At 37.4% G+C, this 17,311-nt stretch overlaps 1 protein-coding gene and 1 non-coding gene across 2 annotated transcripts in view; both read right to left on the bottom strand.

Moving 5' to 3' along the window:
* Positions 1-17,311, bottom strand: part of IL1RAPL1 (interleukin 1 receptor accessory protein like 1) — a 757,712-nt gene that overhangs the window by 723,820 nt on the left and 16,581 nt on the right. The gene's annotated exons all lie outside the window — the stretch shown is intronic.
* On the bottom strand, positions 8,295-8,365 carry TRNAL-UAA (transfer RNA leucine (anticodon UAA)). The gene has a single exon. It is a non-coding gene; the product is annotated as a tRNA-Leu (tRNA).

The raw sequence follows: 17,311 nt of genomic DNA, 5'->3' as shown, positions 1-17,311 counted from the left end.
CAATCCCATAGACAGCAGCCCACTAGGCTCTCCCGTCCCTGGGATTCTCCAGGCAAGAACACTGAAGTGGGTTTCCATTTCCTTCTCCAATGCATGAAAGTGGAACGTGAAAGTGAAGTCGCTCAGTCCTGTCTGACTCTTCGCAACCCCATGGACTGCAGCCTACCGGGCTCCTCCATCCATGGGATTTTCCAGGCAAGAGTACTGGAGTGGGTTGCCATTGCCTTCTCTGGCAAATATTAGATAACCACCATCTATTTCAACATTATAGTAAAAACCATTTCTAATTCAACTACCTGACCATCTTGTTCTTTCTTTACCCGAGTTTTCTTTTTGATTATATTCTGAAATAGTCTAGGTTCTATTTATACACTTTGTTGTTTTCAATTAAAAAAAATCAGTGAATGCTTTCAAGAAGACACATATGAACCAATCCTTTACACCACTGTGGAAGAACACAACACCAAGGGTGCACAACAGGTGCACAATATTGCATCACTAGATGCGGGACAGTCAACTGTATATACTAAGGTTTCCTTCATTCATTGAAAAATACTGACTCAGCGCCTATTATAATAGGTACTGAGTATTGTTCTAGAGGCTTGGGATCAGGGAACCAAACATTCATAACCCCTGCCTTCACTGCTCTTACCTTTTTGAATCCTCCCAAGAATTCATTGAGGTATTTAACGGTATCACAATTCTATCAATAAAATTGTTAAGGCTCATAAAATTTAGGCAGAGGTAAGATTTGAATTAAGTCTCATGATCACAGAACCAGTACTATTTTTGTGGGCATGTGTTTGGGAACATATTCTTTCAAGTATCCTTAATTGTGGCAAAAAATAAATAAATAAATAAACCCTTGCAAGTGAATTCTCTATTGGAAAGAGGTCTAGTTTTCTCGTACCAAGTGAAAATGGTAAGTGATAGAGCTCTAGGAAAATGGCAGGAGATGATTTAAGATAACAGCGCTGCTTTATTATACATGTATTTAGTGAATATATATGTGTGCAGCTTTTGTTAATACATATTATATAGTTCAGATAGCTGAAGAAGCATGGCATATGTATATGTGTGTATGTGAATCTATTACTCTTTTGGCATAATGGCTATAATATATGTAATATATAATCCCTTGCTTTAGGGATTCTGGGTTTTCACCATAAATTTTCCTCTGATATGATTTCAGCCATGTCTTATTTATGAGACCGTCAAGAGGTATATAAAAATGCACCATCAGGATGATTCGTTCTACTGAGCATTAGTACTTCTAGTCAAGTAAATGTGAAATCACAAAAGACAGGGTGATCTACACTTCTGTCTGGTTTGGGCTTCATTTCATTTATCTTCAGAAGATTCGTTTGGCCAGTTCAATCATAAAAGTGCAAGTAGCCAACTTAATTTTTGTTAACTATGTCACACTGCATGATGGTTGTAGAATGAAAAATTCTGAAAAGATAAGATACATTAGCTACCTTAATTTTTATAACTGAAGTCCGTGGAACTTTACGTTCACCCGTGTCCACCAGTGATTCTCCAGCAGAAATACACAGCAGAATTAGACGCAAATTTTATTATAAAAACGAAACTAATGCCTAGGCATCATCTCAAACCAACTGATGCAGAATACCTGCCAGTGGGGTCCAATATAGGTTTATTTTAAGAGCTCCCTAAGTGTTTCTAATGTGGAGCCAGGGTTGACAAACTATGATTTATACATCGCATGTTAACCTTTATTTTTCCTACACAGGGTTTTAGCTCCTGCTTAAAAAAATGAGACTTTCAGAACATCTAAGTATTAGTTATATTATGTTAGATTTTCTGCTCTCCCAATATTTGCACAGCTGTTTAATACTCAGAATGAGCCACCACGTATTTCCACCACAATTAAACTGAGATCTGACATTTACAATTTCCACATAGCCACCATCCGTTCCTAGACTCCCTGTTGCAACCAAGAGTAGTACGTTCATTACTGTAATGAAGCCAGGTTTTAAAAGTTCTATATCAGAAAGGATTCCACATTATTCAAAACTATAATCTGATTCTTCAATTTCTATCCTATATTCAATTTGAACTGCACTTATCATCTTTTAGAAGATAAGGTAAAGAGTCTCCAAAAATTTACTAACATTAAATGCAATTTTAAGCTATTTGGCTATGTCCAACATGTAAATATCTTTCACCTCAGGCAGATTTCTAATTGCAGACAATTATTGTGTCAAATTCCACTGGAATAACATGAATAATAAAATATATCAAACATACTTTTCAATTAACTTGGTTGTCAACTTACAAAAGATTAAAGCCACCATCAAATAAACTAGACTCTTCTTTAAAAGTATGCTGTTTCAAACTTCCTTCACACATAACTAAAGCAGAAAAAGAAACTGCCAAGAATCAAAATACTCCTTTCTTTTGAATTTCCCATTGGACTATCTGGTTTTCCTTTTATTCTATTAATATTGAACTGGTCAAAATGAGCTTTAAATAATATGAAGATCCCCTTTTTATACCCAATTTAATAATTTAATCTCTAGAAACCTAGTGGCAGATAGGAGTAAGCAATTTATTGTATTCAGAAACTTTCACATTTTCAAGGGAAAACAGTTTTGCCCAATAAGGATCAGAGAAATGGAAGAACTTTTAACCCTAACTGTACCTACCCCTGCAACTTTCACTTTTCCCACAGGCCACCAACACTGTCGCATCCCCTCTTATTTTCTAAGGATGGCTTTGCTTCCACTTCACTGAGTTAATGGTGGCCTTCAGGCAAGAATGCTCCCAAACTTCATCCACCCATGCCGATAGGAAACAGTAAGTAGTTAGTTCTATGCTGCTGAATCAAGGATGTTTCTGGAAGAGCAACAGAAAGTAATACTGGAATGGCTGACTGCAGTCAGATCATGAAAGGTCTCACACTAAGAAAATGAATTTGAACTTAATGAATTTGAAGAGCTGGGCACTCTTTGAAGGCAAGAGTTTTGATCAGATTTCAGAAAGACCACCCAGGCAGCAATGTGGAGGATAGATCTGCAGGAAGGTCAAACTGGAAGTGTAAAAATCACTTAAGAGACAACAAGGGTGTTTCCCTGGTGGCCCAGTAGTTAAGAATCTGCCTTCCAATGCAGGGGACACGGGTTCAATCCCTGTTCGGGGAACTAAGATCCTGGGGGGCAACTAAGCTCCTGCACCACAATTAGAAAGCCTATGTGCCACAGCTACTAAATCTGAATGTTCTTGAGCCCATGCTCTGCAACGAGAGAAGCCATGCCACAGCTAGAGAAAGCCTACCTACCACAACTAGAAAAGTCCACCTGCCACAACTAGAGAAAGCCCACTCACCACAATGAAGACCCAGTGCAAAAGAGAGGGGGAGGGGAGGGGGAGGGGGGGAGGGGAGGGGGGAGAGGGAGGGGGAGGGGGGAGGGAAGGGGGAGGGGGGAGGGGAGGGGGAGGGGGGGAGGAGTCAAGAGAGGAGAGAACAGTCAAGTTAAGAAAGGTTGCAATTCAAGTGAACCCTCCACCCTGCCCACCAGCCAAAGATCCTAGGCACAATCCCAATTCCCTTTCAATGACTTTCAGCTTGACCAATATACCACATTTACCATCATAATGTTGTCTTCTTTCTCCTAATATTAGCTTTCTTCCTTGCTAAACTACTTCTCTCTAGGTGCAGACCCTTGTCTTTTCTATTTTTAACCCCAAAGCCTAGACCAGGGTGTGGCACAATGTAGGTATTTGAAAATATCTGCAACATATTCATATGAATGAACATAACGATTTAAAAGATGTTTCTTTGTACAGTAGAATACATGCTTTACCTAGATTTAAGTCTTTGCTTTCTCAAAAGCTAGTTGGGAGGCCTCTGCCAATTCATTTATCTCCCAGTTTTTTAAATCTGTTAATCAAGGGGTATGGATTAAATTATTTCTAATACAGGTTCTGACTCTAATATGCTATAAGACTGGTTTCTATTAAAAATGTATCACACACAGGCAATTATAAATTGGCATAGATTGACTCAAAGACTGCATTTCATATAATCAACTATTTGTCACCTGTGTCCATTTTAATAGGTTCAAAATGATTTCATGTCTACTCAGAAATATTAAAATTATGTGAGGTGACAACAGATTGAATGTTAAATCAATATTTCTTCCATACAAAAACCCAGATTGCTAAAATATGCACCTTTTTCATTAAATGATTTTATTTTTAACTGACTAAAGTGCAGTAATATTAAGATGTTATAGTTTGATGCCATTAGCATGACTACTAATGCTGAATTGCGTTTTTCCTTAATATTCTTCAATATCCTTTGCCTTGTTTGATATCAGCACCGCTTCCTGAATAAAGATGAATAACCCAAGTTTTTAAAGTGAATATATAGATGTATATTATTGCTTTTTTTTAATAAAGCAAACTTTTTGCCTATACTATTTTCATAATGATCTTCACTTTATCTTTAGGAAGGAGTCAAGATAGATGGTTGACTTCTTCAAAGTCAACTTTTGACTCCTTCAAAAACCCATGTTTCTGGGTTTTTAAAAGTTAAGACCTCAGACCTACTGATTAGAGTAACAGGACTTAACTGCTCATCTTGAGTTACATAGTAACCCCCAAATAGTGTAACTACAGGGTGCTTTAAATATTTGTCAACAAGATTTACTATAAAGAAAGGTTTTATTTTGCCATGCTTTGGATATACCTTACCCAGGAGCTATGATAAAATAGCTATTTTTTAAAAAAATATTTTAGGCTTCCATATTTTTCCAAAGACTATAGAAATAAGGTAGCATAATCATTTGCAAGTCATAACAAAGATACTGTACTAGTTAAGCCAAACATTACAAAATAAAAATTATAGCCAGATGGGTCCAGGTTGATATTCACATAAAAAGGTGCCACACCAGAGAACTTTTACTGGATGATAGTTTCATATACTATCCAGAATGACACTACATTATAAAGTAACCAATATTTATTTCACATTTTCAGGGTGCTCAAATGGTAGAGGAGACAAATGGGATTCATTTCAGTACAAAGAAAAGCAAATACACCACTTGACTGACTTTGTCTTTAAAGATTTTAACTGGAAAATCAGTGAAAATTAAATAATGTTAATCATGCAAATTTTCAAAACTGCATATAGGATATAAGGCTACACAAATTTATTTTTTTTAATCTCAGAGCTCTTTGGTTTTCTTTGTTTTTTTGCTTCACTGGACTTCAAATCTATTTTATATTCCATTAACTGACTAGTGCATAATACAAGCTTGTGTGTGTATGTGTGTGTGTGTGTGTTTAAAAATCACTCTGGGTATACATGATGCGTGTTTTCCAAGTTCAAGGGTTTGTTCAATAATTTCAATTTTCATGCAGTTTCTTAGAGTAGCTTTCCAATAGTTCCTTCTTGGGTATAATTTTTCACTGCAAACAAATCCACAGAGATAAGACCATTTAAAACTAATGCCTGACACCCACCAGGCAGTTTACAAGGCACCTTACTTAGAATATCATATTTTTGCTTCACAAGAATAAAATAATAAAAAATAAAGTACTAAACAATGGTGAAATAAATAGCAAAACAGGAACTTAAACTACCATTGATAAAAAGACTATGATCCACTTGCTATAACACATTGCATATTGAGTATGGAACACACTAATCAGCAAATATTTGGCATTTAATAATGGTTCATTTAATCAGAAGGGCAAGGTATTTGCTAGGTACAGGAGGCAGTGATTTCAAACAGTGAGTTGTATCTATTAATGGGTCATGAAATCAATTTATTTCTCTTAACCAGAACGTTCTCAAAATGGGATGAATTAATCAATATCATTTCTGGCAAGGGTAGTCTGTCAACGCACAACCTTCCTTCCATTTTCTTTTCTGAATGTGCCAAAATGCATGCCTTAACATCCCCTGTGTGAACTTCATGCAATTAATTAGGTGAAAGTGACCAAAGGATGACTATCATGAGGCTGCTTGATCCTTGGGGTGGATTGGGGGATGGGAGGCTACCTTGTTAGTTGTTTGCAACAAAAGTGCTGAGTCATGGGCCCTGGTTTCTCCAGCGGTGGTGCAATCCACTGTGTGTATGGTCGCCATCTCAGCATATTGTATTACTCTGTGGTGCCTGGGGTAGAGAAACCAGTGCTACTATGCCGATGTTCCTGCTAGTTGCTGCATTGTGAACATTAAAACAGTTGTGCTCTGACACGTGGAATCTCACTGTCTACTCTCAGCACCTATGGGATTGCAACACGGCAACATGGTACTTGCTTAGTCATCTCCTATGGAGTCTTGCTACTCCTTGACATCCTCGAGCATGTTGGGGTTCTTCCCTAAAATGGAATAAAAATAAGTGCTGGCTCAGGGGACTTGTGTTTGAATGACAGGGATTGTATAAGGATGTGCAGGTTAAGCACTGGACAACACCAGGGGCCGGCACTTACGGAGGTGTCAGGGTATCAAAAAAAAAGTTTGAAAACCATTGCTTTGGAAATGCGAAGAAATAAGCAGAAAGTATTGGTTGAGAGAATTTGTGTTTAATGGAGAAGTGATCATTTCTAGTTGAGCTCAGGTGAGAAGGTGGGATTTAATCCGTCTTTGAGACGGAAAAAAGGGACCAGGAGACAGCATTTAGTGTGGTCCCAAGGGCAGGGTTAGGGAGAGATGAACAAGACCAAGCTTCAGAAAGGTTCAGAAGATTATATGCAAAAATAAAAGTTAAAAAATAGCAACAACAACTTGAGACCATGAAACAAAAATGACAATATAAAACACAAGGAGGTGTTCACTATCTCTGATTTTTTGAAACTAATTTTGTGCTCTATATCAGGATATTTTCTCATAAAAGGAAGCAGCTTCATGGAATAATGGTTAAACTAATCAATTACCTGCATTTTGTCCTTATCAATATTTCCAAAGATTAAAAATAATACTTTACTCTTGTGCCAAATCCCAAATATTTTGTCTTCACTTGTCTTATTTACAGTGCTGTGCTTCTATATGTTTTATGGGATGAGAATATTGTCAAAAAAGTTACATCCATGATCTCATCGCTTTCTCCTCTATGTTTTATCAATACAGTGACTCATGATTCAGAACTTACTCAGCTAATGGTGCTTCATTGCCTGATTACACAATTAAGCATCTATACATTATTTATTACACAATTTATATCCAGACCTGTGTATCTATGTACATACATGCAGAAGAAAAATAATAAGAATCCTTCTTTTAAAATATCTTGACACTCTACAGTATTTATATGTGCAATGATACATATAATACATAGTTTAAGAGATAGCTTATTGCTCAAATTGTATACTTACTGCTATTAAATAGATTTAGTGAGAATTTATTTAGAAAACAATATGCTCCATTTTGCTAACAGAAATGCAGGATACCTATTTATATAATTGCTAAATGTGCAAACATCATTTACTCATTTATCTGCATTAATTATTCAAAATGAATGGAAATTTGGTTAAAATTCTTTAGATAGAATCATATTTTGAGCAAAACTTTTTGATAATTGAAAAGTTCAGCTTGGTTTATAAATGAGGTTATATTGGATTTTCTGTCTTTATGTCTTCTTTTCTGTTTTAGTTATACTGTTGTTGTTAAGTTATTCAGTTGTGCCCAATGCTTTGTGACCCCACGGACTGCAACATGCCAGGCTTCCCTGTCCTTCACTGTCTCCTGGAGTTCACTCCAATTCCTGTCCATTGAGTCAGTGATGCCAGCTAACCATCACGTCCTCTGTCGGCCCCCTCTCCTCCTGCCCTCAATCTTTCTCAGCATCAGGGTCTTTTCCAGTGAGTCAGCTCTTCGAGATGGATTATATTGAAGAAAGGCCTTTATTTGTCTTGGGGACATGAATGAGTCTCTTATTACTGGTGAATCAAATGATCTACTTACAAAATTCTGACTCCAATAAAAGTTATTCTGAGTAGGGAGGGATATTAGAAACCACACCTTTTAAGCTTTTACTATGGAAAAATGCAAATATACACAAAACTAGAGAGAATAATATAATAAGCCCCATGTGCCTATCACTTCACATCAATAATTTGCCCATTTTTTGATTTATTCTTTTTATTTTTCTCCTGGAGCATTTTAAAGAAAATCCTAGATCGCCTATCAGTTCATTTATAAATACTTTATTTTGCATCTCAAACAGGTAAGCCCTTAAAATTTTACCAGAATAAAATTGTTACACATATTGATATTAATTACATATATATATGGCTACGCCACATGGCTTGTGGGATCTTAGTTCCCTGATCAGGGATTGAACCTGGTCCTAGCAGTTTAAGTGCCAAGTCCTAACCACTGGACCACCAGGGAAGTCCCTAATGATAATTTTTTTAAAACAATGAATATGTAACCATGATCAAACATATTCTGTATCAGGGGCTTTTTCTAACCTTTTCATTTCTGCATCTTGATCAACACAAGATGCACACATGTGCATTGAGTTGACATGTAGAGACCCTTCAGTTTCTGCAACGTGAGGCATGAAGAAAATAATTCATTTACTCAAACATCACCAGGCTTTTTGCTTTATCTATTCATTCTGCAAATATTTATCCAGCATCTAGTAGATACTGTTCAAGGTACTTGGGAGTTATCTATAAGCAAAAATGACAAAGACCTCTGTCCTTATGGAGTTTCTGTTCCTGTTGGAGGAATGTAATATAAATATTAAAAGAAATCAAGGGCAAAGTATATTTGAGGATGATAAATCACAGGGAGCAAAGAAAATTATGGCAGACCTGTAAATGCTTTGGTGATGGTAGGAAGAAGGGTTGGGAAGAAGAATTTTTGAGAAGGGCTGCCTGCCCACTGAGAAGGAGACATGCAAGAAAAGATTTAAGGTGAAGGAAGTAATTTGGTGTGATCTGGGAGAAGGGGAAGCAGGCAATGTCAATGCCTCAATGAGTAAAACAAAAGACATTGGAAAGTTAGCTACAGAGCAATGACACCTTTTGGTTTTTGTTTTAAGAGGAACATTCTAGTTAATACATGGAGACTAGACGGTTTAAGGCATGGACAAGGAGCACAGAACTTCAGACAACTTGGGAGGCCAGTACATTAGTTGAGACAAGAACTAACGTTAACAATGAAGATTAGTAATGGAGATTCAAAGTGGTCTAGATCTGGGTATATTTTAAAGTTGAGACTGACTGACTAGAGGTGGGGTATAAAAAGAGGAGAAAAGTCAAGATTACACCCAAGTATTTGGCCTGAGCAAGAACAGGAAAAAGCTACTATCTATTAAGAATTACAAGTCACAGATTTTGGGCTATAGAAGATCAGGAGATCAGGTTTGGAGATGTAGAGATGTTCACTGACTATTAGTCAGAGATGCTGAGTAGGAAGTTAGATATCCAAATCTGAGTCTGGAATTGAGCAAAAATATCAATTTTGGGGGTCATCAGCATATAGTTATTTTATTTAAGGTCATGGAAATTTTCTGAGAATACAAAAATGTCAGCATAAAGAAGAGCAGAGAGACTTGAGGCATGAAAGATTAAGCCCACAGCTTGCCAACATATAGAGATCAGAGAAACCAGAAAGGTAACAGCAATGTCCATCACTATTGTAATGATTTATTTCTTCTCAAGTTTCATATTGAAGCTCTCAATTGTTGCATATTGAGATCAAGTCTCAGATAGATTAGCAATTCCATCTCTACTGTGCATCCTCCCTACCTCTGAATCATTTTACTCCCCACTTCAGCATCATATAGGCTTTACTCTTTTTGGTTATATGGTTTTCCTTACCACCTCGGCCACTTTTCAGATGCTTTCGCATCAAGCATAGTGGCTTTCTGAGCTCTCTAGTCACCATGGTGATAGTGACTTTAAAAGCCATTCTTATTGATGCTTCCTGAGGACAGGATCAGCATATGTTTTGTTACAGCCCTGTGTCAGCAAAATCATTAATAGGACAAAAAAAATGTCCCAGAATGCCTGATGAAGTTTATGGTTATCTTTTTAAGAACACTCATGGTCAAGCATAAGCAATAGCACAGAAAACAGGATGCCATCAATTCTTTAGAACAGAGAAAGGTTTATATTAACAGCACTGAACAAATACTTTGGGAAGAGAGGCTCACTCTAAACAAATGATTTATGGGTTGTTTTGCTCAATTTTTTTCTTTACCTTAGCCTTGTCCCCATGTGTATTCTAAAAACAGCTACTAAAAACAGTTATACACACACACACGTGTATGAGAATAATGTGACAGAATATTTCCTTTAGGATTCGTGCATCCATGTGTGCATATTTGGCAAAGCATCAAAGAGAAACTATTATAAGATGGAACACAACTAATCTACCACTCTTAGATTATATTCTTTGCTAATATAAACAGCTAGACAAGGAAAAGTCTTAGTCACTCAGTCTTGTCTGAGTCTGTGACGTCTTGGACTTTAGTCTGCCGGGCTCCTTTGTCCATGGAATTCTCCAGGCAAGAATACTGGAGTGGGTTACCATTTCCTTCTCCAGGGGATCTTTCCTATCCAAGGGTCGAATCTGGGTCTCCTACATTGCAGGCAGATTCTTTACTCTCTGAGGCACCAGGGAAGCCCAGACAAGGAAAATGATGACATAAAAGTAAGTGCACAAACAAGTGCAAGGTGCAAGGTAAAACACCCAATGAATATCCGGTTTCCATCAAGAGCTGAAGAAAAACAGTTTCTATATAGGGCCTAACAATGCAAGATTTATTTTTCTGTTTTTTTTTAATTAGTCAGTCAGTTGGTATTTACTGAGTTCCTGCTATTTACCCAGAATTATTGTAAAGAACAAAGGAAGCACAGCTCTGAAGTCACACCTGGAATTAAATTTTACTACCCAGGCTTAGAAGAAAGACAATTCCAACAAGAGAGTGAGTGGACCAGTCGTGTCATTTAAGAACATTAGCCTTTCCCTTCTCCAGGGGATCTTCCCAACCCAGGGATCGAACCCAGGTCTCCCACATTGCAGGCAGATTCTTTACCAGCTGAGCCACAAGGGAAGCCCTAGTAATAACATAACTGAATAAGTACTTTTCTGCATCTGTCTGAAGTCAGGTAATTATCATTTATTTTATTAGGAACAATAAATTCAATTGACAGATCAAAATGTCTAAAAGCACATTTAAATGACACACATTTGAATGATCTCTTCATTAGGAAATATCTAAAATATTATCAGATTAATGACAGTATCTCTTTGCCATAAAAGTCAGACCTCTGAGCTTAGAGTGACAAGAAATATTTTAAGAGCCTCACCATTTCTATTATAGTAACTTCCCAGACTGCAACAATAAATCCTCATGATCCATGGCATTCATACAGAACAGATTTAGAAACAACATATTTATTTTCACCATTTTTGTTGTATCTTAGTTACAAAACCAAATAATGGGTAAAATTAAATCATTACATTTAGTTGGATGGAATAAAGAAACAAACCAGAGATACAATCAAATCAAGCTATAACAAGCTTAATTTAGGTCTGATGCAGAAGACTGCTTACCCCTAAAAACGTGAACTAAACACCAAGTGTACCTAACAAGACATCTGATCGATTGGAATCAGCTTGAATGTTGACTGATTTTTACCTGCAGGATTAAAGTATAATCACTGGAGTTAAATAATTCCTAGGACTTGTAATCTGGGCCATTTTAAAAGTATGAGATATAGTCTCTTTCTCCAGCATTACTGTGGAGATAAGGCAAGAATGCATGAAATTTAAGAGAAATCACATGGATATGGTGACATAGGAGCCTTGGTGCTCTGCTGGTGATAGTGTAAATGGTAGCAGCAATCTGCCTAGCCATCTGTTATTACTTAGTCAAATTAAGTATATACATACCCTTTGACACAGCAATTCTACAATTGGCATTTATCCCAGGGAAATTTTCACACAGGTCCATAAGACATATATGTCAGGGTATTCAGTACAGTGTTATTCGTAATGGTGTGAGTTGGAAGTAAACAGGATATTCATCAACGTGAAAGAGAAAGGTAAAATATTCTGGACACAAAATCACGGCCCTCACTGCAAGTGTGCACAGATGTGTAACTTGTGTAACAGGGACATCTAGCCAAAGGGTTCCCTGGCAAGGACACCAGAGAGCTGGGAAATCAGCTGTTCCTAATTCTCATAAGGGTTTTAGTAAGTACACAACCTAACTCTAGAAGATAGGGTTCTACCCTAACTACCCATCACTATGAAAGATTCTAACAAATAATAGAGCTTATGAAAAAGGATAAACAATGAAATATTAACAGCATGTATTTTATAGAAATGATAATTCACAAACAGAAAACAATTCACATTTTGAAAGAACACTATTCAAATAAAAAGACACACCTTAAATACAGTAATTGCACTCAATATAAAAGAGAAAATGAAATATGGGTATGGAGATAATTAGGGAACACATATGTACACCCACACTTAAAGATGTTGATGAGACTAATACAGATATGGCATCATGGATATCATGGTTCCCTCCGCTCACATGATCCCTTGTATCAAACCAATGGCAAAAGCATCAAAAAACATACCCTTAGACAGTGCTATCAACATGGTGTCTGTGAAAGACTCTTGATTAAAAGATAAGAGAATCAAGTTCTACTAGTAGTTTCATTTATTTTTTCCCTATATAAAAAACCTCCTTAAATTATTTACCATTTCTGCACCTCAATGTTTTTCATTGTAAAAATAGGAATGATGATGCTTCTTTGTCCTAAAGCAGGAAGTAAGCCAGAAAATGTCTGGATGTTTAAGGTGATGTGACTACTGTAAACACTTCACTCCACCTCTTATACCCCACTTGCTTGGACCTTGTAATGTATTCCTCCTCTACTTTATAGTAATGGAGAAAGATTAGCCAAGATTTAAAAATCTCCAACTATCTAAACATGACTGCAAATCAATAGATTCTTGCTCTTTATGCTCAGTACTCTTTCCTAAGGCTCTGTTCCTTGCCACCAATTCATTTTGGGTTGTGAGGTTAAAGGTGGTAGATACTGACTGAGTCTGTTCGACTTCTCATCACAAATTCAGAGAGATGCTGTTTCATGAGAGATTTGGGGAGCTCTCCATTAACCTGATTACTATGTTCCTTCTACAAAACTGACAAACCAGAATCAAGGCACACGATTTCTAACATGAATCTTGTTTTCATGATTCTGTTCATATCCTGTCTAATCTTGCATAACATATCCCATTGCTTATGTTAGATATATATTTATTTTGCACCAGATATAAGCCAATATGAATGTTAATAGTATTTCCGCAGAAAGGCAGACAAATGTCTCTCTTGGATCTCCAAAGGGAACAAATGTGATTTCAAATCAGTTGAAAATAGCCAGCTAGATCAAGTTTCATATTCTTAAGTTGTTTTAACTGTTTTTGTGAATTACACTGCTCATGTGTTAATCAGAACTTTTGCTTTAATATTAACATCTCCCCTCATTTGTAACAATATGCTAGTAGACCACATTCTGACAGAATGTGGCCCACTGGAGAAGGGAATGGAAAACCACTTCAGTATTCTTGCCTTGAGAACCCCATGAACAGGATGAAAAGGCAAAAAGATAGGACACTGAAAGATGAACTCCCCAGGCTGGTAGGTGCCCAATATGCTACTGGAGATCAGCGGAGAAATAACTGCAGAAAGAATGAAGGGATGGAGCCAAAGCAAAAACAACACCCAGTTGTGGAAGGGACTGGAGATAGAAGCAAGGTTTGATGCTATAAAGAGCAATATTGCATAGGAACCTGGAATGTTAGGTCCATGAATCAAGGCAAATTGGAAGTGGTCAAACAGGAGATGGCAGGAGTGAACGTCGACATTCTAGGAATCAGTGAACTAAGATGGACTGGAATGGGTGAATTTAACTCAGATGACCATTATATCTACTACTGTGGGCAGGAATCCCTTAGAAGAAATGAATTAGCCATCATAGTCAACAAAAGAGTCCAAAATGCAGTACTTGGATGTAGTCTCAAAAAAGACAGAATGATTTCTGTTCGTTTCCAAGGCAAACCATTCAATATCACGGTAATCCAAGTCTATGCCTCGACCAGTAATGCTGAAGAAGCTGAACAGTTCTATGAAGACGTACAAGACCTTCTAGAACTAACACCCAAAAAAATATGTCCTTTTCATCATAGGGGACTGGAATGCAAAAGTAGGAATCAAGAAATACCTGGAGTAACAGGCAATTTGGCCTTAGAGTACAGAATGAAGATGGGCAAAGGCTAATAGAGTTCTGCCAAGAGAATGCACTGGTCATAGCAAACACCCTTTTCCAACAACACAAGAGAAGACTCTACACACGACCCCAAAATTAGATTGATTATATTCTTTGCAGCCAAAGATGGGGAAGCTCTATACAGGCAGCAAAAACAAGACCAGGAGCTGACTGTGGTTCAGATCATGAACTCCTTATTGCCAAATTCAGACTGAAATTGAATAAAGTGGAGAAAACCACTAGACCATTCAGGTGTGACCTAAATCAAATCCCTTATGACTATACAGTGAAAGTGAGAAAAAGATTTAAGGGACTAGATCTGATAGACAGAGAGCCTGATGAACTATGGACAGAGGTTCATGACATTATACAGGAGACAGGAATCAAGACCATCCCCAAGAAAAAGAAATGCAAAAAAGCAAAATGGCTGTCTGAGGAGGACTTACAAATAGCTGTGAAAAGAAGGGACGCAAAAAGCAAAGGGGAAAAGGAAAGATATGCCTATTTGAATGCAGAGTTCCAAAGAATAGCAAGGAGAGATAAAAAAGCCTTCCTCAGTGATCAGTGCAAAGAAATAGAGGAAAACAATAGAATGGGAAAGTCTAGAGATCTCTTCAAGAAAATTAGAGATACCAAAGGAACATTTCATGCAAAGATGGGCTTAATAAATGACAGAAATGGTATGAACCTAATAGAAGCAGAAGATATTAGGAAGAGGTGGCAAGAATACACAGAAGAACTACACAGAAAGAGATCTTCACAACCCAGATAATCACGATGGTGTGATCACTCACCTAGAGCCATACATTCTGGAATGTGAAGTCAAGTTGGTCTTAGGAAGCATCGCTACCAACAAAGCTAGTGGAGGTGATGGAATTCCAGTTGACCTATTTCAAATCCTAAAAGATGATGCTGTGAAAATGCTGCACTCAATATGCCAGCAAATTTGGACACTCGGCAGTGGCCACAGGACTGGAAAAGGTCAGTTTTCATTCCAATCCCAAAGAAAGGCAATCCCAAAGAATGCTCAAACTACCACACAATTGTACTCATCTCACACACTAGCAAAGTAATTCTTAAAATTCTCCAAGTCAGGCTTCAGCAATACATGAACCATGAACTTCCAGATGTTCAAGCTGGTTTTAGAAAAGGCAGAGGAACCAGAGATCAAATTGCCATCATCCACTGGATCATCGAAAAAGCAAGAGAGTTCCAGAAAAATATCTATTTCTACTTTATTGACTATTCCAAAGCCTTTGTGTGGATCACAAGAAACTGTGGATAATTCTTCAAGAGATGGGAATACCAGACCACCTGACCTGCCTCTTGAGAAACCTGTATGCAGGTCAGGAAGCAACAATTAGAACTGGACATGGAACAGACCAGTTCCAAATAGGAAAAAGAGCATGTCAAAGCTGTATATTGTCACCCTACTTATTTAACTTCTATGCAGAGTACATCATGAGAAATGCTGGGCTGGATGAAGCACAAGCTGGGATCAAGATTGCCAGGAGAAATATTAATAACCTCAGATACGCAGATGACACCACCCTTATGGCAGAAAGTGAAGAAGAACTAGAGTCTCTTAATGAAAGTGAAAGAGGAGTGTGAAAAAGTTGACTTAAAGCTCAACATTCAGAAAACTACGATCATGGTATCCAGTCCCATCACTTCATGGCAAATAGATGGGGAAACAGTGGAAACTGTGGCTGACTTTATTTTTCTGGGCTCCAAAATCACTGCAGATGGTGACTGCAGCAAGGAAATTAGAAGACACTTACTCCTTGGAAGGAAAGTTATGACCAACCTAGACAGCATATTAAAAAGCAGAGACGTTACTTTGCCAACAAAGGTCTATCTAGTCAAGGCTATGGTTTTTCCAGTGGTCATGTATGGATGTGAGAGTCAGATTATAAAGAAAGCTGAGCACAGAAAAATTGATGTTTTTGAACTGTGGTGTTGGAGAAGACTCTTGAGAGTCCCTTTGACTACAAGGAGATCCAACCAGTCCATCATAAAGCAGATCAGTCCTGGGTGTTCATTGGAAGGACTGATGCTGAAGCTGAAACTCCAATACTTTGGTCACCTGATGCAAAGAGTTGACTCATTGGAAAAGACCCTGATGCTGGGAGGGATTGGGGGCAGGAGGAGAAGGGGACGACAGAGGATGAGATGGTTGAATGGCATCACCAACTTGATGGACATAGGTTTGGGAGGACTCCAGGTGTTGGTGATGGACAGGGAGGGCTGGCGTGTTGCGGTCCATGGGGTCACAGACTCAGACACGACTGAACGACTGAACTGAACTGAACTGATCCTAGTAGTTCACCATTCTTTCTGGTACAAACTGTTCCTTCAAATATCCATGGTTTTATCAATCTATGTAAGGTAACTAGATTGAAACCAAAGTGGTAAAATAGAGACAAACATGATTAAAGCATACTTTCTTAGGTAAGTACACATATTCTTCCAAGATATTCTATGTTAGGTCAGTATGGGTAGAAAGGTTCTCTTGAGAAACCAGACTAGAAATCACAAGAAGGAAAGCTATTAAGATAACACATTTATCCACTGAAACATTAAGGAGCATTTTTCAACAAAGCATTAGCCAAATGTAATGGAACACTACACAGTTTGAGAAAATAAAAAAAAAATTATCATTGTTCTTTCTACTTTGAGTTAGAAAGCAGACAAACACGGTCAAATTTTAGATTTTTGAATAAGAGCAGATTTTTCAAAGGGTTTAGACCCTGAAGGACACATTTATTCTATCTTCATGAACCAGGATTTGGCAAAATGAAAAGTGAGTTTGTTCTCTTTGCAGATCCTTCAACCTCAATCAGTTACATTTAATTCTATCTTATTTTGGAGGACTTGAGAACAATCTCTATAATTCTAAATTTATTCCAGGAAATAGTTTATACCACCTCTTGATTCTTGAATTTTAGAAAATGCAGAACACATTAAAACTTCTACTTTCAGGACAAAATTTTGAAATTTAGCCATACAGTACCATTCCTTCTTTCAAAACCCC

Source organism: Muntiacus reevesi, chromosome X (assembly GCF_963930625.1).
Source record: "Muntiacus reevesi chromosome X, mMunRee1.1, whole genome shotgun sequence".
Classification (NCBI taxonomy): domain Eukaryota; kingdom Metazoa; phylum Chordata; class Mammalia; order Artiodactyla; family Cervidae; genus Muntiacus; species Muntiacus reevesi.
The sequence above is the reverse complement of the archived record's forward strand: the minus strand, read 5'-3'. Positions and strand labels throughout refer to the sequence as shown.